The sequence below is a fragment of the Pinus tabuliformis genome, chromosome 2_2 (genome assembly GCF_031772625.1).
Source record: "Pinus tabuliformis cultivar Carrire ecotype Pingquan chromosome 2_2, CPIR1, whole genome shotgun sequence".
Classification (NCBI taxonomy): Eukaryota; Viridiplantae; Streptophyta; class Pinopsida; order Pinales; family Pinaceae; genus Pinus; species Pinus tabuliformis.
Genome location: NC_142300.1, coordinates 699,936,195 through 699,961,002, shown reverse-complemented (window position 1 = coordinate 699,961,002; position 24,808 = coordinate 699,936,195).

Genomic DNA, 24,808 nt, shown 5'->3' with positions numbered 1-24,808 from the left:
ATCCTACCCTCAACCTGGTTACGGATCTCAATATCCTCAACCTGTTACGGGTCAATACCCCAGAATGAACATAGTGTGGGATCCATCACAACTTCAAAAGGTGTTGCAGCCAAGTATATAGTTGTCATCTCAAACTGGACAACCCTTAGTTTCTGGTTCACCCCAGCAACCAGTCCAGTCTAATATTCAAACTTCTGTAACTTCGGTAGTTCCTCAGTCGCCCATTGCACCTACTACTCCATCTCAAACGACTGCTGCAACTACCAGAACATCTATTTAGTCTACCACACTTACTTCTGGAGTATCGACAGCTCCGGTTTCTACTGTCTCTGCAACTACTCCTCAGACATCTTTACCATTGTTTGGATCTACGATTCAAACTACAGTTCAGATACCTGTAGGACAACCTGGTTTAAGTACGGTTGTCACAAGTCAACCACAATTCACCTATCAACCGTACCAGGGACAGTACCAATTCGGTCCTGCTGTCCAACAGCCAGTTTACGAGTATCAACCGTATCCTGGGTACACTTTTCAACAACCACAACAACCCCAATACGGTCCGGTTAATCCTGGTTTTCCGGGAGGATACAATATCTCGAACGCGATTCCTATTCCTAGTTATCCTGGATATCCTCCTCCTGGAACTGGTCTTGTGACCCAGAGTTTTAGGGATCCTAATCGGTAATTACCATTTATTGCAACTTTGGATTTACCCGACTTGTCGCGCCTAACGAACGATCCAATAAATTATCTTCCGTTTTGGACTCCAATGCCAAATAAGTTGCCCAGTGACATACCCAAGTTCGAAGGTAAGTCTGGAGAGGACCCGTCGAATCATGTGATGACTTACCACCTCTGGTGTTCCACAAATTCCATCTCGGATGATTCGATCCGCTTACGTCTTTTCCAGCGTACACTCATTGGTCTTGCGGCCAAGTGGTACATTGAGTTACCACGGGCCTCTTTTTATAATTTTAGCCAGTTAGCTTCCTCGTTCCTAACTCATTTTCAGTTGCCGATCAGATACGATAATGGTACGGAGTTACTAACTTCATTAAAACAATCGAAGTCCACTTATATTTCCGATCATATTCATGAATGGCGACGTCGAAGACGATTAGTGAAAGTTTTTATCCCGGACCAAATCTTAGCTGAATGGTTTGTTAAAACATTGTTACCTGTTATCACTTAGAACTAAATTTTTTTATTCATATAGTTGTTTGTCCTAGTCCAATGACAAAGGTCTGTGTCAAGTTGATTTCGTTTTATATGTCTTACTTAGGATTTGGAGTTTTAAAAGTTTTTGATTTAAACTATACTCGAATCCTATTGGTTCTCCTCCACCCATCATGGTTCCATAGTCATGTCTTGTCTTATCCAAGTCACCGTGTCTTTTACTGATTTCGCAGCGTAATCCCATTTGCCAGTTTCGCAGCGCAATCATGGTTAAGCAATTTCGCAGCGCGTTATGATTAGGCAGTTTCGCAGCGCATCATTAGAATTTAAAACTAACAGCGCTGCGAAATCGTGGATTCGTGCATTTCGCAGCGAATCTTTCCCGAAATGTCAAGTCCGTAGGTGAGTCACCAATTGTGTCCACTCATGTCAGTTTGTGTACCTCTCGTATCACGTTTGAAAGCTCATTTGCCACTACCCCACCAATAGATCTGTTGATATACACAGAAATATCATTCCCAAGAGATTTTACCGTGCATAGACCTTAATGATGGTCGTAAGTGCTGCATGAGTGACAAGTCTGCCTGATTATGTATTGAAGTGTTTCAATGAAACAATTTGAATTTCAAGCGAGGCTGATTTCAAGCGAGCCTGATTACAAGCGAGGCTGATTTAAAAAAAAAAAAGAGAGCTGAATCACCATTTCATCCAAAGCTGTTAGACTTTGTGTGTGAAGATCTCAAAGGGAAAAATGGAGAGGAAAGAACACAGATCCGGTAAATGCCAGAGGACTGAACCTGAGGGCCTGGATATAGCGTTGAGGGATGAAGGCGTGAAGAAAGCGTTCAAAGATGCCGGGTGCTGGAAGTTTTGCAAAAAGCTACAAGGAGGACATGCGCAGGTAACCAAAGAATTTGCGCTAAACTTCACTGGTTTAAATTCAAAGATAGCTATGCTAGAAGTACAAGTTTCTCCAGAAGCAATATCCGCTGTGACAGAGATCCCAAGAGGACGAGAAGAATGGTTTAAAATTTTTAAGTTTGATATGAATCCTTGTAAAGAGTTTTTAAAGGAGGCATATGTAAACGAAGACTTAACAAAAGCAGTGCCCAGAAATTATGTCAAGGAACATTATGCTCTTCTTCTCACCTGCATACAGAAATATTTGACCTGTGAAGGAAGGTACAATAAGGTCTATTCTTACCATTTCAAACTGCTTTTGCATTTCACTGGGAAAGTCTCCATAGACATTCCTTTTTATTTATTTCGCAGTTTGAGTAAGATGTGTGATAAGGTGCAGCTGAGGAAAGAGGACTGTGAAACCTCTTTGTTTCATCATGGTTTAATCAAGTTGCTAGTTTTAGATGGCCTCCAAAAGATAGGCAGAGACTGGAATTCGTTTATTTTCATGGTTGGATTCCAAAGCAAGACTGGCCTTACTCCACAGCCAGCCAGAGAACTCACAATAGCTGAGCTTCAAAAAGAAGCAAGAGCTAAAAAGCAAAACAAGTCACAGCTAAGAAAACCAGTGAAGCCACTAATCATTCAAGAACAACCTCAGCAATCAACAAAGGAAAAATCTCAGGATAAGAAGACTGTACCTGAAACAAGCAGATCTTAAGCAGTATCAAGGGTAAGGACAAGAAGCCAAATAAATAAGGAAAAAGATAAAGCCATAGTTGTTGAAGAGAGCCCAGTGTCTAAGGCAAGCTTGAGTGATTTATTACAGGCCATTGAATTCGAGCAATCTGAACCAGTCCATATTGATTTGACACAGTCATCACCAGAAGGTACCAAGAAGTCTAAGGCCTCAAAAAGGCTTAAATTCGATGAGCCAGGTGAAGAATTTATTTTTAAACCCAGAAGACCTATTACAAGGAAGCAAGTAAAGGAAGCGCTGCCAAGAACAGAGGAAACCGAGAAAGTTATGCAAAAAGATACAAGCAGAACAGTCATCACATCTCAAGGAGATAATATAGCAGCGATAAAGAGCCAATTGGAGGTAGCTAAATATGAGATTGCCAAACTGAAGAAAGCCGCTAGGGAGTATGCAGTTGTGTATGCAAATTATCGTAAAGCTGTGTGGAAAGGAACTGAAACCTATGAAAACCAGTTGAATTCAGTAGTTGATGGCCATGCACAATTTCACACATGGACAGTACCAGCAATTAAAGAGGCCAAATTCATTAGAAAGATAAATATGCACCTAAGAGCTGAGAATAAAGCTATGAAGAAGAAAATTGAAGACTTGAAGGCACAGCTAGGCCAGTTAGCTGCTAAATGAATTTTCTTTTCAAAGAAAGGTTTTGTTCCAAATTTTTGTCAAATTTGCTTAGTCTTATTGTTTTTGAAGACATGTAAATCCCTGCTATATATATGAAAAGTCGAAGGGAGTTTTTGGCAATCAAATGTTTCGGTGATAAAGGTCTCGGGTTAAAGGCAAGCTGTTTCAAATAATTCAGCAGTTTCGTAGCGCGCTACGAAACTGCTGTAGGTGATGATTTTAACACAGACAGGAAGTTTGGTATTATGAGCGGGAATTTTGGAAAGGAGACACCTAAAGGATATGCAAGACATCAGATGGAGCTACCATAGCCATTCAGATCAAGACAGGTGTACGTTTATAAAGGTGGAATATTTTAACCCAAGTTCAAATTTCTGTTGTAAAGTCCCTTTATCACCGTTCAAAGGGTATTTAATGATTTGCATTCAAGGAACTTTTGCCTGCACACATGCTCATCGATGCAGCCTACAACACATCAAGAACGTGGCAGTGTTCCATATTTTGGGTTATTAAAGGCTAGAAGACATGCTGCTGTACATTCGAGCAATTTGAGGAAAACTGGAACCGAGAAGCAAGGGACATCTCCTAACACTACTGAGCAGTTAAAGATTCAGCGTTCAAGGTCGATATGGAGTATTAAACATCCAGCTCAGCCAAATTGAAAAAGAGACCAGGTGTCAAAGAACAAGGAGAAGTCATTATGCATAGAAAATAGAGTTAGAGTCATAGTTAATTTAGAACTCTTTAAAACTCCAGTCAGCACTTTATTGTATTTAATAGTTAGTTGCATAGCTGATAGGTGTCATTAGAGGTAGTTATCGAATTCCCCTCATGCTGGAGGAGGAAGCTCGAATTAGTTAGAATAAGGATTCTATATATAGCTGAAACAACAATGTAATGAGGGTTGGATATTTTATAAAACAGAGTATTGTTTTGGCTTATGTAAAGACAGAGTTCAGTAATATAAGTTGGCTGCTTTTCTTCTCAGGATTCATAAAGGATTTCCATGTTCAGAATGGTGATTTTATTCTTTCCTTCATGTCTTTTACAGTTGTATAAATGCATAATCACTCAGAATTCACTGATTGTGCTCTGATTTCCTGTATGCATTTGTAAACTGTGGTTTTATATGAGTTGTGTTCTGAGCATCTAAATGCTAAATGCCCTGACTTCTATGTAAAGGCAGTATCATTGTTTACTGAAGTATGATTGACTCCATAGGCCCAATGGAAACTTATGTAATGTTTGTCCAGCCTTCATATTTTTCACAGTTATTTCACAAAGAGTTAGCCATCTTATTTTAAGCAAAATCAATAACCCTTTAAGAGAGCCCTCTCAGGCTAAGGAGGCTAAGCCTTAGTCAAAAGCAGGTCTGAAATAGTTACTTGAAGTCTTCCTGGTCAGCAGCCTTCCAGGGCTTGATTTTGAGATAACAGTTACCGAAGATTACTGAAGACGTAGCTAAGTCCGGAGTAGTTACTGAGGAGCAAGTCATTGCTCAAGCGCAGTACCTTGACTTAGTTTATACTCAGTCAGGTACGTTACATGAAAAGATCCCAGATCTTCCTAAGTCAAATCAAATCACTGCTGCTCCTTTGGGATCTCATGCTGCTGATGGCATGATTGGTACGGTGAACACTAAAAGTAAGAAGAAATCCTCAAAGAATTCTTCTCCGATTATAACCTTACCAGACTCCCCGACAGGAGAATCTTCTGCTGAAGTTTCTGCCGACATTCACGCTGTAGAGTCATCTACGGCTAAATCAAAAAACGGTGGAAAAAAGAAAGGCAAGAAGAAGAATAAAGCAGACAAAGCTCCAAAGGAGAAACCAGAAAAGTCAGAAACCAATGACGAAAAGCGCAAACCTCGTTATCCTTGTCTAATTTGTGAAGAGGATCATTTTACAAGAGATTGCCCTCATCGGGCAGAGGTTGTGAAAATCGTCAAAGGTTCCCCAACTCCTGCTATTTTGAAAGATCCATTTCCAAAGCAGGAGAGTAAAATTATAGGTTCTTCCTCGAGTGCCAGTGAAGAACCCATATTGATGATGTCTCATGTACGCATTGCGACTCGATCGCAAGATTATGGTAGTAAAAGTCCTGTTGATGGTAAAGAAGCAGAATCTTCTCATTCTAATCCATCAACCTTAGCTCCCGGTTCCGATCCACTACAGATCGAGAAACCTAACCTGGACTTAGTAATCAAACCGCCCGCCAAGGGTATACTTCGGAAGTCTGCTTTCAATCCACATGCGAGAGCGGCCCAGAATTATAACATTGTTGAGGACTTAGCTGTTTCGCCCTCAGCAATGTCGGCTTTGGAAGTGCTGCAATCATGCCCAGCACAACGCAAATTACTTTTGTCGGCTATAGGAGCTGTTGATGTTCAGGACCCGAACCTAATAATCTTTGATCTAGAAAATAGTACACTGCGTTTGCCTCATCAGATGGTTTTCCAGATCCCAGTGATAGTAAAAAACAAGCCTATTCATCGGACTGTAATTGATGAGGGAGCTTCCGCGTGTATTATGTCGATACAGTGTTGGAGATCGCTTGGTTCTCCTTCGCTGAATCAATCCCCGACAATTCTTAAGGCCTTTGATGGCCGTGGGTTCCATTAGTTCGGCATTCTACAGGATTTGCCTATAGGGGTTGAAGGAAAAACCGTTAGTCTGGATGTTGAGGTGGTTGATGCCCCTCTAGACTACAACCTTCTCTTGGGTCGAAGTTGGTCTTACGCTATGACAGCGGTCGTTTCATCGGTCTTCCGAGTAATAAAGTTTCCACATAATGGCAAGATCGTAACAATAGACCAGCTGGCCTACTTTTCGTCCAACCCAGCCTCTTCAGAGAGTATCCAGCATGTCGGTAAAATGACTATCCCTTATATGGATGTTGGCATAGGTTTAGTTAAAGATTCCGGTTTACTGGGAACTTTTCCTTTTCCTCCAATCAATGCAGGGTCTTCATTTGCATCCATTCATATGATTACATCAAACACCATTGTTTATGATGATCCTTGGATCGTCCCTTCTAAATCTGAAATAGACTCATTTGGTGATGCTATGCCTTTGAGTCCATATGAAATTTCCTATGAAGCTGTGCAGTCTTTTACCGACCCGCGTTCAACCAAAATCGACCAAATGAATGTGGTCCATGAGGAATCACTTTTCACATCAACCTCGTAGTTAATAGCGTTTCCCGAAGTTGTGTCATCTGACGAGCAACTTCGTGAAGTCCTGTGTGTAGAAGATTTACCATGGGAAGATCTCCATCACAGATCTTCGTTTTTACCTAAGGATGATCGTTTCGAAAATGACTTCTCATCAATCTTTACAGCTGAATATGTCAAAGAAGCTCAGAATCCAATGAAACATCCTGATTCAGAGCTGAATTTGGGGAACATTTCTCAAACTATTCCCATTGACATTTCAGTCAAGCCCGAAATTGTTGAGAACATTCATATAGGTGCCTCATGTACAGATGACGAAATTCAAACATACAAGGCCCTATTTCAAGAATTCCGCGACGTGTTTGCCTGGTCCTATGAGGAAATGCCAGGAATTGATCCCTCCATTGTTGTTCATGAGATCAAGACTTACCCAGACGCTAAACCCGTCCGGCAACATCTTCGTCAGATTCACCCTCGAAAAGCGGCTGCAATTAAAGCAGAAGTAGAGAAGCTGTTGAAAGCAGTTTTAATTTATCCGATCCCGTTAACGGATTGGGTATCAAATATTGTTCCAGTTAACAAGAAACAGGGAACAATAAGAATATGCATCGACTATAGGGATATTAATCGCGCTTGTTCAAAAGACAACTACCCAACACCCTATATCGATCAAATAATTGATGATTATGCCGACAGTGAAATATTTTCCTTTATGGACGGTTTTTCCGGTTACAATCAAATCAATATTCTACCTGCCGATCAACCAAAAACGGCTTTCATTTGTCCTTGGGGGACATTTTCTTACTGCAAATTACCTTTTGGACTTAAGAATGCCGAAGCAACTTTTCAAAGGGCGATGTCTTATGCGTTTCATGACATCAAACACATTGTGCAACCGTATCTCGATGATTTGCCTGCTCATTCTTTACGTCGAGCTGACCACCTCGTCCATTTACGAGCCATTTTTATGAGGTGTAGGCATTATCGAATTCGGTTGAACCCACACAAAAGTGGCATTATAGAAGTGGGACGATTGCTAGGATTTGTAGTTTCAAAATCCGGTATTCGCATCGATCCCTCGAAGGTAGAAGCTATCATCAAATTTCCTCCTCCTTCGAGTCTTCGCCAAATCCAAAGTTTGCAGGGGAAAGAAAACTTTTTACGTCGATTCATTCCTAACTACGCCAAGGTTACAAAGGGTTTCACCCGGTTGTTAAAACAGAACGCTCAATTCTCTTGGGATGAGATAGCTTAGGAATCTTTTGATGCACTCAAGCACGCGTTGACCCATGCACCGTTGCTGCATCCTCCCAACTACAACCAGGATTATTTTTTGTATCTCGTCGCCTCTCACTCCACCATTGGAATGGTCTTAGTTCAGGAAGATGAATTCGGAATGGAACATGTGATATATTACCTTAGTCGGATGTTAAATCCAACTGAGCTAAAATACTCACATGTGGAGAAGTTGGCAGTGGCAGCCGTTCAAGCTGTCCAGCGTTTTCGTCACTACATTTTACTCCGTAAAACTACAGTGATTTTGGATTGCAACCCTATGATCTACATTTTGACTAAACAATTGCTAGGGGGCAAGTACTCCAAATGGATAGTTATCCTGCAGGAGTTCGACTTGGAGTTTGAGAAATCTAAGTCTAAGAAATCTTTAGTCTTTGCCGAGTTAATGTGTGATTTCCCGCGTGCTGACATAGAAACAGTGGCAGAGGAGCCCATTGCAGACGAATATTTGTTTCTTATCAGCACTTTAGACTCGTGGTATGGGGATATAATCGTCTATCTCCAGACCCAATCCTTTCGGCCCGAAGTTTCAAAGTCGGAGCGTCGGAAAATTCGATTCCAGTCCCAACAATACAAAATTATTGGAGATACTCTTTATCGTCGTGGGGCGGATTTGGTTTTTCGACGTTGCTTAACTCACGAGAAAGCTGAAAGGGTTCTGAATGACTGTCACTCTGGAGCGTGTGGCGGTCATATGTCTGGGTATGCCACAGCCCAAAAGATATTGCGCGCTGGCTACTTCTGGCCGTCCTTGTTTAAAGACTGTATTATTGCGGTCCGAAAATGCCACAATTGTCAAGTGTTTGATCGAAAAATGCACGCTCCACTTGCTCCTCTCCACCCTATAATTGCCGTTGGTCCTTTCGCCAAATGGGGTATCGATTTTATTACATGTAACCCTCACTCGGCCGAGGGGCATGCGTATATCATCCTTGCGGTTGATTATTTTACTAAGTGGGCTGAGGCGATGCCTACATTCGAGGCAGACGGCAAGACAACTGCAATTTTCGTATTCAATCACATTATTGCTAGGTTTGGTGTCCCACAAGTGATAATCACTGACCATGGGCGCCATTTTCGAAACGTTATGATGACAGAACTTACAGGCCAGCTTGGTTTACGTCACGATAGTTCAACTCCTTATTATCCCCAAGCCAATGGTCTGGTTGAGTCCATCAACAAAGTTTTAGTTATCATGATCCAATGAATCATTGGTATTCATCGGTTGAATTGGCACAACATGTTATTTTCAGCGCTTTGGGCGTACCGAACCTCAGTGAAAACATCAACAGGGTTCACTCCTTTCCAACTAGTTTATGGTTTGGAAGCTGTGCTGCCCATTGAATGCGAAATCCCGTCATTGCAAATGGCCATCGAATTACTTCCAGCTACTTCCGAAGAGGAGAAGCATTTATTATACTTAGCTAAATTAGATGAGACTCGACATGATGCTGCATTGGCAATCAAGACTCATGCAAAACGTATGAAAGCTCAGTATGATAGAAATGTGACCCCTCGGAATTTTTCGGAAGGAGACCTAGTGTTGTTATATGATCAAGCTAATGATAAATTAGGTGCTGGAAAATTCGTTCCTATGTGGCATGGGCCCTATATTGTCAAGCGAAAGCTAGCAAAAGGGGCCTATGAGCTGGTAGACTTTGACGGGGACTCTTTGGGTAAGCCTAGAAATGGACTTTACCTAAAGAGGTATTATGCTTAAATGATGGGTATGGAGATTTTAGTTAGTTTAGGTTTTTTTTTCTTTCTAGCTGGTGTGTTTGTTAGCTTAGACAGTGTGCTTAGCTTAGAGAGTGTGTTTTTCATCGTTATTCTGGCTTATCTTGGTTTTACTCTTTATATTGCAGATGTCGACGCCTCTCCAAACATACATTGGATTCGCTGATGGTGCTTGTCGTAGTACATGGAATATCTTTTCCGCAGCTTGGGTTATCTATTCGCTCTCTGACGAGTTAGTTTCTATGCATGGGGTGAGCCTTGGTCAAACAACAAACAACATTGCAGAATACAGTGCAGTGATTGAGTTATTATCTGAATCTATTTCATTTGGGATTCGGAGTTTGATAGTGAGGTTTCGGAGTTTGATAGTGAGGTTGTATTACAGCTTAATAGAGTCTATGCCATTAGAAATCCAGTGTTATTAAGGTTGTTTTTGAGAGTGCGTCTCTTGGAACGTGAATTTGATTACATTGAATATCAGCATATTCCAAGGTCTTTAAATACATTAGCAGATGCAATTGCTTCTCGAATGTTAAATAGACATTTGCAATAATCATACATGTAAATTTAAAAACATTTCATGACATATGTTCAACAGATAAGCCGATAATAATGATATATATATAGATAGGAGTGTGTCAAAAAATACATCATCTTCGATCATAGGTTGAAAAACACCTTATGATCGGCAAAAATGGTAAGTACAAAAAACCAAAATGTCACATGTGTCCACAAAATGACCATCCAATCACTGGTGGTGCTCCCTATATGACACTACTGCACGGGCTACCCTACACAAGAACCTCCTAAAAGGTCCTGGGACTCCGACTACATAGCGCTGAAGCCTGATAGGAATATCATCTATAGTAGTCTCTGGTATATCTGCCGTCAGACGCTCTAGGTCTTGCTCCAACTCAGCTAAGGTCTCTGTAGCCTCGTCCTATGGGACCGGTGCCGGTGCAACTGGTTGTCTCCTCTCGAAAGGCCAGAGATTGGCTGGACGCCGTGGGCCTACATCTGCATTTTGAGAATTTTTACTGTCAGTTTTGAGACGATATATATAAAAACAAAAAAATAGATAATTTAAAAACTTGTGAAAAATGAATTACCTGTGTCGTCCCATTGTTCTCCCTGTGGAAGAACCATGTCCGGATCTCCACGAAAATCGACTCCGGCATAAGGAAAATCCTGGATCGAAAAGACCTGGTCCTCTAACCAGTGAAAGTACTCCGCAGGAAATCGGACAACCCCCGCTCCCTCATCAGGATGACGAGCCATCACGGCAACCCATCGCATCAACTTAGGCTCTCGAGGAGGCCCAACCTCAACAGTGAGATGTTGCGGGATCAGCATCGGAACTCTCTCTAGAGCAAAACTCACAACTAAAGGCCCATAACCAAAAGTCTTTAGTTGCCCGTTTTTTGCCCTAGTCAGTTGGCCCTTTAAATTGGCCAACACAGCATCACACCAGTTGAAAATGGTGCCTCGATAGCAATCAATCGCCATCCGCATCTGGGATCCAGTGGAAATGTGCAAAGCGGCAGCCCCGCAAAGTCTGGTAACTGTAAAGGCAATTACCATAAGTTCAGGCCGGGATATAGTTTTGATATCTATCCCCTTCTCCTGGTTCTGATTATTGCACCACTCTAAACGGAGACTAGTGATGGACTGGCCACCCGGCCTAGTCCCGTGCAGAGTCAATTGTTCGCCCCTCTTGGGCAAACCAGTGAGAAAATAAATGTCTGAGGGCTCTATCTCGAGCTGTTTCCCTCCGATGTAAAAGCATTGATCCTGAACGTTCCACCTTTCAACCAGCCACTCTAGAAAGCGCACCTGGGCCCTCATGCCAGGTATGGCCCAGTAGTTGTAAAGACCGCATGTCTTCAAAGCATCAATGGAAGGTTGATGATTAATCGCGGCCAAATCAACGTCTTCGTGTTCTCTCTCGTGCCAATCAAGCATGGTGGGCAATCTACACACCATAAAACATCTGTTAGAGGCTATAAAATTAAAAAAAATTGGTCCATTTTGGAGAATTTGGTTTTTGAAAATCCTTTCCGTGGTGTACGCAGGCCGCCTTTAGAGACAGAGCGTATGTATGTAGGTTATCTTAAGGCAGACTGCGTACACCCGGCATTTTCCCAACTGAGAAAATGTCGGGGTACGCAGGTCACCAGTGGAACACCTGCGTACCCCGAAAGGCGAACCTTGAAACCTCAAACTCTCCAAAAAATGAAACTAGGGCCTAAAAATGAATTCTAAACGGATGAAAATGAAGAGGAGGATGTTGTAGAATACCTGAAAGAGACGGCATTGAATTTCGACGGTCGGATTCTCCGCAATGTCCACGGGAAGTTTCTTGCCAAAAGCCCTTTTTCTCTCCTCAACAGTAAAATGGTAAAAATGAAATGGTAAAACCCCTTTTTATAGGTTTTTTTGGGTAAATAAATGTAAATTTGTTTATTTTTCACCATGAAAAGGTATTTTTCAAAGTATTTTTATCAATCTTTAAACAGGTATGAGTAATGTGTTGGTTTTTGTGCAGGACAAAAGGATTTTCAGGGAAAATTGTCATTTTTCACGAACCAAAACATCAGAGTCATCTTTTAAGCCCTTTTCTGACTCCTAAAACATGAAAAGATTGCTGAGCGTTTCTTTTACACTCGTTAAAACGGAATTAAAAGACGGTCCTCTTATAGCCCTTTTCTGACCGTAAAAACACGAAAAGATTGCCGGATTTTTGTCGTTTCAAATTCGATACTGGAAATAAAACGACGTGTCCTTGATCGCTTTTTACTTTTCAGGTCAAAGGCACTAATCATGAAAGTACTCCTTGGTCGCAAGATCAAGCGGTTCTCTCAAGTATTATTTTATACTTTTTCGGGCTTGGGAGACACAAATTTACAAAAAAGTTCAACCCTGGAGTCTTCTTTAGTTTTTTCAGACTCTCTAAAATTGAAAAACGCCGAGTTTCTCCTATACTGGACTCGTTAAAATTTCACAGTAAAGGACCTGTTCGATTACAAACAGGAACAGACCACTCCTTCTTAGGGTCCGAATCTAAACTAAGTTGGACTCATCCGAAGGATGAGCTTATAATCAAGCATATGTTATCCTCCTCAAGCTTGTAAAAAATAAAGAGGTACTTGCCAGAAATGGTGGGGGAAAAGAGAGAAGAATGAGCCTACTTGTTATCCTTTGTCACAGAAAAACCTTATCACCACTCTTGAACACGACACTTTTCATTCACCTGGGTTGGGAAATCCTTTGCCTAAAAGTTGATCAAACCACATTGAAAGTCTTCAGCTGTTTCTGGGTATTAACTTTGGGTCAATTGTCACCAAGCCATCTGTCGTGTCGTTATGTGTTCAAGAGGTCACTGCAAATAAACCATTCATATGCAAAATACTTGTCATCCATTTTGACCATCCCTGAGTCAGTCCTTACAGCAACATTTCTTCAACTTGAACAATGATTTCGTATTGTGGGCTTGCCTGCAACGGGTCGCTTTCTATCGACATCAGCACATTATCTAGAAAGATGACTTAGAAATCGTCGGTACCTTGAAATCTGCATGCATCAATGGCAGGTTTCTCACCTTTGACGACAGTTTACATCATTGACTTTCGATCGAAGGATTCCGTGACATGTTCGACATCAACCCATTCATTCACATCTCATGGATTGTACTGGGTACTTTGAGAACCATTGACATCACTGGTGGTCTCTCTCACACTTGTTAACAATTTATATCATTGACATGGTAATCAAGTGGTTTCTACCATGTTCGACATCAACTCATTTATTCGCATGGATAGAATCGTACCATTTCGGGAAGCGGAAATGAAGACCCTGGATCTAGTTTCCACACATCCAGGCTGCGAGGAGTTTTGTATTCATTATATAGTAGACTATCCGGATCGGAGACGGTCTGGATTGCTGTTGTAAACTTGATTGCATTGTTATTGTTGAAAGCAAAGTTGGTCCACTAGAGGCTTGCTGTTGGTTTAAAGGTATGTTGTAAACACCTGATTGCTTGTATCTTAAATGCATATTTAGACTTAGTTGTCTTGTTTGTCACTAGAAGGCTTTAGCTTCTAGGGAGGTTGGTTTTGTCTGCAAAATTGACTCTTTCCGAATGACCGACCTCCCTTTAAACAAATCTAAATGTTTACACAACTTACGTAGCTGCATCAAAACAATAATGTGATCAAGAGAGTTGACATTAGCCCATGTTACTTGTTTTTCTGAACTTGCAATAAAATCCTCATACAAGTTGCATTATCTTTTTGACAACTTGCAGTATATTACATGTTCATATTTATTTGGAAGTTATTTCTCCACATATTATTTCAGGGGACGTAATATGAAAGGATACAAACATTATTTAAATGACCAACTTCTTTATTAATTCTTTCTTGCCTCTCCCCTATGCTAGATATTGGGTTACAAACTAGTCTTTAAATCATGCTATGACTAAGGGAGATGAGGCATGAAAAAATGTAGCGAGGACCAAAGTTTCATAATATCAATCTGAAGTGGACTTCCAATTTTTAATTAGTTGAACCCCATCTAAAATAAGATATCCTCATTTCTTCCGTTTAAAAACATGGGCATCTTGTATCAAGAGTCTATATGTTGTGATGTACCATTGTATTCTTTCAGAGCTCGAACTCTCAGAAAAAGCCTTCTCAAGTGCAGTTGTGGTTGCAACAACTGCCTCAGGCCACACAATATTATTGTCTTCCAACTGTCTTTGGTTATTTTTCCTTCAGGGGAATTCAAGCTTCCTACAATCTTATGAACTTCCTCTTGGGATTCCCTATCTGCATCAACAACCTTCACTTCAACATCTTCTTCTGACTCTATTATCAAATTTACAATAGTTTGGACAGAGGTCATCATACCATGAAAGAATTCCATTTGGTCAAACTCTGTTTCATTCCACTGAGAATAAGCCATTACATATATGATGGTAATTCATTCTTTCTTTCATTTTGGTGTTGTTGTACAATAAAGCCAGAAGCTTCAATACTATTACCTCTATATTGAGCATCTTCATCTTCACCGTTGTTATTTACCTCTTTGTCCACCTTTGTTTGGTATATGGTCTGAGTTACCTTAGCATTCTATTTATTTTCCATTGATTCATTGTCAATACTATCTGGTCTATTTTCCTTGCTACTTTTAAAGTCATGATTACTCTTACTAACCCAGAACTAGTTACTCTTGTCTTTTGTAACATTAAATTGGTTTATTGGAAAATATGAAATAATTACTTGATTTTAATTGAATTGGAATTGTAAATTTTATTATTCACTACTTTGGTTACAATGTATCTTCAATCCATATGTAATTTTGGTCATATTCTATGAACAAGAACAAGATCCCCTTGAGGTTCCTATACTCCACTTAGATACATGACTGTCCATATTTCTTTCCATTGCACCATTAGTAGTTTTGGAGATCATTGAGGAAGAAGAGAGAATTATTCAATCTGAAGGGGACATTGCAATAGGGATTTTACAATGATGAATAAGATTGATAAAGTGAGGAAATGGTTAGGTACAAGGAGAGAAGCCTCAGTATCAAGTCTTAATATTTTGGGACAATTTGAGGGCTATTGGTACCTCCTCAATCTGTTGTCTCTACAACCAATTAGGATGCTACCAAAGCAACAAATATTGTTTCTAAAATTGATGGCGGAAATATAAGTTTTGATGGTCTGGGCAACAATGATAATTTAAGAAAAACAAGTGTTTTATTTGGATATTCTTCCCTAGTTTCTCGTTTTCCCTATGTGTGCTCATATGTTCTCATATGCATATGCTTCTATATTTTTTCCTAGTAATTGGTTCTCTATGTATGCTCCATAGTTTTCCTATAGTATTGTTGAAATTAAAAGATAGACGTATGTTTGGTTTGTTCTATTCTTAATTTGTTCTCTCCAAGTGGTTTTCTCATTATGTTTCGCCATATATAATGTGTTTGTTGCATATATATGAAGAGAACAAGTTTTGAGAATGTTAAGATATCTTTTATCATTCTATCAGGTGGAAGGATGTGTCACCTGATTGTTCAAGCTTGCATTTCTAGAAGCTTGTTTGATACATCAACATATATTTGGCCTGGTTATGTCGGAGAACTAGTACTGCCCCACTCAACACCAATTGAAGCATCTCCTTGGCCTACATTTATGGAAGGATTCACCCTTCCCATTTCACTTAAAAACACTCATAATTGAAACACCTACATCGAGGTATTTTCAAGTATTTGTGAAAACATTATTTTTGTCTCACTTATAAACTTCCCATAGATCTAAAATCCAATTTACAACACAACAATTAAATATTTTGAAATATCGCAAATGATCTCGGGTCTTGTTTTTATGTTAAATTTTTTGCTTGGACTCTCTAGTTTTTTCGAAGAGAATGGCATTGAACTCTTCAATGCTTTGATGAAAGTTTACCATAGGTTGAGAAATATTATCAAATAACAATCAATGGGTCAGATGAGGAAAGGATTTCTGCAACCAGTATTTTGTGTGGCACATCTCTTATTTGTGAAAGGAATTTTTAAGTGACAAAGATTTCCAAAGTGGTTTGAAAGCTTAAGTAAATCCTTGTTTCAATATTCAGACACTAAAAATTTGATTACCTGGCCATTCACTATAGAGTTGATGATGTAATAAATATAGATAATTCAAAGATATGTAGTTGTGTATAATATTGAGAAATTATATCAAATTGCTAGATGCCTGAAAATGATTTCTTAGCAAGAAATATTATATTGAGTGTTGGAAAAAATTCCAAGCAAAAGTCTCTCCTTGTTTAAAAAATTCTTTTTAAGGTTATTATTATTCATCTTACCTCATAGCTACACACAGTGCTATGCTTGGGAACTAGTTTCTTGGGAGTGAGAGTTGCTTGAGACAGTAGGGAACTTGTTTTGCCACATCTCCTTCCATGATTTCATAACTACACAATGTGAGTGTAAAATTACTAAAATAGATGCTAGCAGTGAAGCTATCCAAGTGGAACAAGTAAAGAATTCTAATATGGGCCCCAACTCTGTAGTGGGCCAAAAACATTTTAATAGAAATCCTTCAAATAAGGAACTGACCTTCCATCCAAATGAATATATCAATAAATATGTTTGAGGTGATATGGCTACATGAACAGATGCAAATTTAGCAGTCACAGGTGCTCAATATTGATGATTGAATGCATGAGTGTATTCAAATAAATCTTCATCAACAACACTTGTAGAACAAGTAAAAATATTTTCCACGGAAGATGTGAAATTGCGTTGGCCATGCATTAGCAAGAAAATTATGGAAGTACCAAAGGAAGGATGTCAATGTTGCATTGTGTGTAAGTCATCTCTAGGTAGTCGCAGTCGTTGTTTGTTGAATATAGCTACTGTAAATATTAAGATAGGAGTTGCATGGATGGCAAGTGACCTTCGTCTAATAAAGAATGGTGATGGTCATTTTCTAGCCATTGTAGCCTATATACTATATACAGAAGATTAGTTACATGGCCTTTTGGAGGGTCCATAGGAGAATTCATCATACAAAAAACATTCACAAAAGTCCATTCAAAAAGCTTCAACTATTTCTAATGTCAAATATTATCTTCTGAAAGTAAAAATTTTGAGATTGATTTTTTGTAGTGTAGATTACTTCATAATTGCATTCTGGAATTCCTAAAAGCAAACACCCAATTATTTCCCTTAAGTTTCTTTGGTTACATTTTTTTCCTAATCATGTGAACTATATGGAAATTGTAATATCTAAATTATTTATTATTCATGATATTGTATGGTGATTTTGATTTACTAAATTATTTAACCCTTTTTGTTATTGGTAGCTAGAAACAAATATCAGACCTATTGCACTTGTGACACCTCGGACCAAACTTCTTGATGATTTTTCTATTGTGGTCTCCGAAAATAGAATTGGTACAATTGTCGCTGGCATAACCACAAAACATGGAGGTTGTTTTCAATGTGGTCAAAGGCATTCTAGTGCTATGAAAATTATATATGTGTCAGTGGATGCTAAAACATTTGAAGTTAATTGGTGGAGGGTGGAATACTTTTAGACCAAGCACTTTAATAGAAGGTGTCACCTTGCCATATAGTTTTGTGAGATGGAAACCAAGGTGTTATTTTCAATTCTTTTCTAAGTTCCTAGTGTTTATGGTTGTCCATTCATTTTGGTTTTACTTTATCTCAGGTTTCTAAATCCTTACATGTTATAAATTGCAGGTGGTTTCAAAAGAATACCTGGTATTTATTGCAATGTAAGGTTTATAAATCCCCATAAGAAGTAGAAAATATGCATAATGAGTTGTTGTTGAAATCACAAGGAATGTATCACAACAAGTCGTACAAGTCTACAGCCATTTTGCAATTTCTTTGTTTTTCTTAGGTTCTAAGCAATTGTCCTTCTATGGATCTTATATTCTTGAAACGCTTTACTGATAATGAACCTTGATGCTTGCATTAGATGGGATGACCCTTAAAATTTAGAATATTTATGTCAACTTGAAATGGTAGGAGACAAAGAGTGTTGTCTTCAAGAAGATTGTTATTTGTGGCAAGAATTTAGAAAATGGTCTAATAAAGTATTTAATAGACTTTGGGAAACAGAAAGCCATTCCAACCTTAATTTTTAAACATGGAACAAAGGTTGATTAGGACTTATATGGTACATGAAAGTATTTTCTAAGTGAGTATCATATGCCTCTATGTTCATTGAAGGATTTTTGAAGAGGAAGTGAAAAAGAAAATAATAATAAGAAATATTCATGTACTCATTGCAACAAGGATGTAGTAATATCGCATGCAGTGTTTTTTTCCTTTCTACTATCAAAATTCTCGTTAATTCGTTATGCTTGTGTTTAAAATACATCTTACAAGTTCGGCATGTTGTATTACCCTAGCTAACCATCCATATTCTCTCTTACATCTAGTGGTAGTTGCATGCATGGAATTTAGCATGACTATGTTTGTAACCAATATGCAATGTGATGATTCATCACATTGTCTTTATTTTTCTTATCGTGTTTGGGCCATTATTACCTTAACCTCTAAAGATACTTGTAGACATAGTTACCTGACTCAACTGAGTTAAATTGGCTAGTCTGATTCAACTGGGATCTAAATTTGAGCAGATCAAATAGAATCGGGTAAAACTTGATAGTTAAAAAATAAAAGTTGTGTCCAAGTTATTTTGACCAAATTTCCTAAATTAAGTCTTAACTCCCTGATTTTAAGTCAAATCTTGTTTCTTTGTCCATGTTGAGTTGGAACTAAAGATTTATAGAAACAATTTCCTTAATGCTATTTCATAGAGACATATAGTCAAGCTTAGGATCACCTGATGCTTCCATCACTGTGTCTATCATTTAGAACCAAGATACAATACATTCATCTATTTGAAATCTGAGTGAGAGCTAGAACATTATAGCAGTACTTATAGGAGTATCGAACTTGAGGGCTTCCTATGAAGACACATGAATAAAGAGGAGTGTGTATAGGGAAGTGCACTACACTTGTCTGATACTTACACACATTTTGAAGGCATGTCAATAGAAATTTCAATGTTGTTGGATACATTGGAATTGGTTAGTTTTAGAAAAGTTCTTTTTATCAAATATGTTGTTTTCATGAAGTAATATTTCAAACCAAGAGGACAAATACTTGGCATGCCTAGGACATAGTGGCATTATTTCTTGCTTGTATTTGTGATTTATTAGTATTCCACCACTAATAACTTCATTACATAGCTATCTGTTTAGTAATATATTACAACAATGAATTGTTAAAGGAAAAGGATTTTGGTTTGTTTGAACGTCATAAACTGGAAGGAAGTTTAGCTTTGAACTAAAAAAATGGAATATATTCTGAATAATATGTTTTCTGATTAAATATAGGCCCATTGCTTGATCATTAAAAAAAGGTAGTCATGACAATAAGCAATGATTTTGGAAATGATGAATTACACAACTCTCCAGCTCAAAAAATGGTTAGCATATTTAGTTTTGTCTGCATCAGATAAAAATGAATGAGTAACATTAAGTTTTTGTTGAATATTTATAGAATCATTTTAGAGATTCTAAATGGAAATTGCATGTGCTAATCTTGCTTTGTTAATTATAGGGAAAACAAGGGGTATACATAATTTGTTGGTTTATGGGAATTGGATTCCTTTTCCCGTGGAATAGTACAATGAAAATTGAAGATTACTATATTGAAGCTATATTCCTAGTTAATATCGTGATTTGCAAAGTCTTGTCTTATTCTGTTTTAGTTTCTTGTTGTAATCTTGTATCAACAATACTTTGGTCCACCCATTATATTTCTACTGACCAATTTTATTGTTGAAGTGTCACTACTTCATAAAGATAATTAGAGAAAATGATATGACTACAAAAGTGGAGCATGAGACATTCTTAGTAGAAATTTCTAGCTCTTTTGTGTTTGATTATGTTGGATAAAATCAAAATTGCAATGTACCATAAGCATGGGAATTCAAAATATTGGGATAGAAATGTGTGTGTCTATTTGCATTTATTACTTTAGTTGAAGATAACATTTCATCAAAAAATGTTGTACACTGAGAATACAATAGGTAGAAAGTTTATTCTATGGTTACATTTTATTTGATTTGTTTATACAGGTCATTTGGCCACATAATGGCCCCTATTGTCCAACTAAAGAAAACTTGTTCACATTTCTTGCTTTTATGGGGGAAAATGGCATTAACAATATTGTTAATCTTGAGGTATATATTGTATAAATCCTTTATAGTCTACTTTAGTTTATATTCTAGTGTTCATCGAATTCCATGTCTTATACTCTGCATTGTATCATTTTTTTTCTTTTTTTTTTAAGGATATAGTCGTGTTATTTGTTGCCTATATTTGTGATTTATTAGTATTCCACCACGAATAACTTCATTACGTAGCTGTCTATTTAGTAGTATATTACAACAATTACTTGTTAAAGGAAAATGATTCTTGTTTGTTTGAATGTCATAAACTGGAAGGAAATTTAGCTTTGAATTAGAAAAATGGAATATATTCTGAATAATATTTTTTCTAATTAAATATAGGCCCGTTTCTTGATCATTAAAAAAAATCAGTCATGACAATAAGCAATGATTTTGGACACGATGAATTATATAACTCTCCAGCTCAAAAACATGTTAGCATATTTAGTTTTGTCTACATCAGAGAAAAATGAATGAGTAACATTAAGTTTGCTTTGAATATTTATAAAATCATTTCAGAGATTCTAAATGGAAATTACATGTGCTAATCTTGCTCAATTAATTATAGGGGAAACAAGGGGCATACATAATTTGTTGGCTTCTGGGAATTGGTTTCTTTTTCCCCTAGAATAGTATGATGAAAATTGAAGATTACTATATTGAAGCTATATTCCTGGTTAATATCGCAATTTACAAAGTCTTGTCTTATTCTTTTTTAGTTTCTTGTTGTAATATTGTATCAACAATACTTTGCTCCACCCATTATATTTCTACTTACCAGTTTTATTATTGAGGTGTTAATGCTTCTTAAAGATAACTAGAGGAAACAATACAACTACAAAAGTGTAGCATGAGACATTCTTAGTAGAAATTTCTAGCTCTTGTGTGTTTGATTATGTTGGAAAAAATAAAAAATTCAATGTACCATAGGCATGGGAATTCAAAATATTGGGATAGAAATGTGTGTGTCTATTTGCATTTATTACTTTAGTTGAAGATAACATTTCATCAAAAAGTGTTATACACTAAGAAAACAGTAGGTAGAAAATTTATTCTATGCTGAAGTTTTATTTGCTTTGTTTATATAGGTCATCTGGCCACATAGTGGCCACTATTGTCCAGTTGAAGAAAAGTTGTTCGAGTTTATTTCTTTTATGGGGAAAATGGCATTAACAATATTGTTGATGTTGAGGTATATGTCATATAAATCCTTTATATTCTATAATTTTTATTCTAGTGTTCATCGAATTTCATGTCTTATACACGACATTTTATCTTCTTCTTCTTATTCTTCTTTTATTATTTATTTATTTGTTAGAAAAGGAACTCAGTATTGACAGTAAGAAGTAGGAATTGAAGAAAGAGGAAAATAGTAACACTAGAGCGACAAATGAAAATTAAAGAGAGAGAGAGAAGATGACTAGTCTAGTGGTACCCATAGAGCCAATATGTCACATAAGACACACACATAGAGACTAATGGTAAAGTTTTCTGAGTTGGTGAATTCACCTGCAATGCTTTGGAAACACAATCATAATGTTTTGAAGCGATGAAACAATATTTCATGTGTAAATTATAATCCAACAAATATTAAGTTGGAAACTCATAATGTAATACTTGACATTTTATATATATAATTTATGTGGTTGGAATGATTTATAATTGCATTTGATATTACTTAGAATTGTAATTAACATATGTAACTTTGTGTTTTCATATTAGATGAACATGTACTTTGTATGACATTTTTTCTTTTAATTTAGTTACAAAATCATACTAATTAATTTACGTTGATTAATAATTAACACATAAAATCAATCTAAAACTACTAAATTAGTAGTTTATGTTTATTAATGATGAACACAAATAAAATGAATATATGACTAAATTAGTTCTTGATAGCGATTATTAATGAAAGTAAAATAAATGATTATAAACTACTAAAGTAGTCATTTATATAATGAATATGAAACTACCAAAAAAATATAAATGACCACAACAAATGATAAATATGTGATCACAAATGATGATTGAATTTTGCATATATACGACTATTAGTAGCTAATTTATAGTATCTTATAATGTGACCAAAATTTAGTCATATTTCTTTGGTCATTAATTGGTTTCAAACGATGAATAAAATTTTCATATATATGACTATTAGTAGCTAATTTAAAATATCCTATAACACGACCAACATTTTGGTTATATTGTTTTGGTCATTAATTGGTTTTCTTGGGTGGTCATTTAATAATATATTTTGTTGTATATTTGGTCATTAATTGTGGCAATCAATGACCAAATTAATGACTAAATATACTACTAGACAACAAAATTGAGACAACCAATTAATGACTAAGCTAAAATAAACTAAAATTTGGTCACGTTATAAGATACTGTAAATTAGCTACTATTGGTCACCGACTGAAAAATAGTTGTTTATATGCAATTTTTAATTGTTATTTTATTAACTAATTAGCCATTTTGTACTAGTGCTCTGTCTGAAGTAAACTACATTTACTAAGCTTAGTATACAACTGATGCTCTCTCAACAATCTCAATATTATTGCTAAGCGTTCAAAAAATACTCTTCCTCACGTTTAGAATATATCAATATATCATCAATGAATACGATGACGAACTTGTCCATATAAGGATGCAACACACTATTCATCAAGCACATAAAGGTAGTTGGAACATTAGTCAAACCAATTGTAAGTACAACAAACTCATAATGCCCATACTTGGTCTGCAAATAAGTCTTGTAGATGTCCTCTTCTTTTATGTGTACCTGATGATATACAGATCCCAAGTCAATCTTCAAGAACATTGTTTCTCCCTTCAATTGGTTAAACAAGTCATCAATCCTTGGCAACACATACTTGTTCTTAATGGTCACCTTGTTCAACTTCTTGTAATCAATGCATAAAATGAGAGTACCATCCTTCTTCTTCACAAACAAAATTTTCGCACCCCAAGGTGATACACTTGGACTAAAGTATCCCTTGTCAAATGCTTCCTTCAACTACAACTTCAACTCTACTAACTCTGATGTGCTCATCATATATCGCTCCTGTTGTCACCCACTGATTTTTTAGTCACTATATGCTTCAAAAGACAAATAGTAGTGATGTTTGATGCCAAATTCTAAGCCATAAAAGCTATCATAGATTGAGGGTACCGTCTCCATTGTGTAGTACTCAGAATAAGCTTTTTGGTGGTATATAGAAGTCCAAAAAAGAGTTCCTGGATCAAAAGTTAGACCCTATTGAAGAATTCCTTTGAAAAACTCAGAAAATAAGGAAAATGGCTATGTATGGAGAAAAATCACAATCGAGACCCAGGAATCTCATCGCATATCGCATATCGGCATTCAGACGGGTATGGAGCACTGATAGAGCATAAAAAAATGATCTGTTGATCGTCGATATCTCTTATTGGTGGTCACCAGGTTAGGGATTAGCATTTATCAGCTATCGGGAGGGTCTCAGGGCACACAAGTAAGGTTATCAGCATATCACATTCCCGAACACCGATATGCAATATTGCATCCCGCATATCCATCAGTCCCTCAGTTACAACATACTCCAAACCACGCGAGGGCCGATTTGCAATATATTGTTGCTCTTTCGGGGAAGGACTCGAAAGAGTTAACAAAAAAAATCATGGAAAAATAGGGGTTGGGCCTCCCCTTTTCTCTCTTCTCCACATGGCGCAATCTTGCATCTAGGAAACCCTGCATCAGAGCAGCCCCGCAATTCGACATATTAGCAGGTTCTAAAAATTTAAAGACCTGCAAACCATCGATTTGTGATTTTCGTGTAACATTGTCAGGGGGCCGAGAAAACAGTTTACAAAGGAAAAGGCTAAAAAAACGAGGGTTGGACCTCCCCTTTCTCTCTCCTCCATGTGGCATTGGTGATCGGCGATCGACGTAAGATGTAGTAACAAATTGTTGAAAATTGTCAATGTTGTGATATAGAATAAAATCGTTGGGCAGGCCACTTAATCTCTCCTCCTGAAGGCCACGTGGCAGCATGCGGTTTCTCTTCAGAGGTCACAAGGCAATTGACATCAGTAGTGATGTGGCAGTATGGTCGATGATGTGGAAGAGGACATGTGTCGCCTAGTTTCAGTGCTTTTGGGGGTGACATGGAACCATTTCCGGGTGCCACATCACACCACTCACAGGGCGACACATGGCAGTAATGATGTCACCCCACAGATCAGTGATCACAGCAGGTAAGGGGTAAAAACTTAAGACAACGGCGCAATGCAATTGTGATATGCGGGAATTCCCTTCCAGACACGATAAATTGTTATGGCAGGGTCTATAAGGACCTCGCGTGTGGACTAACAA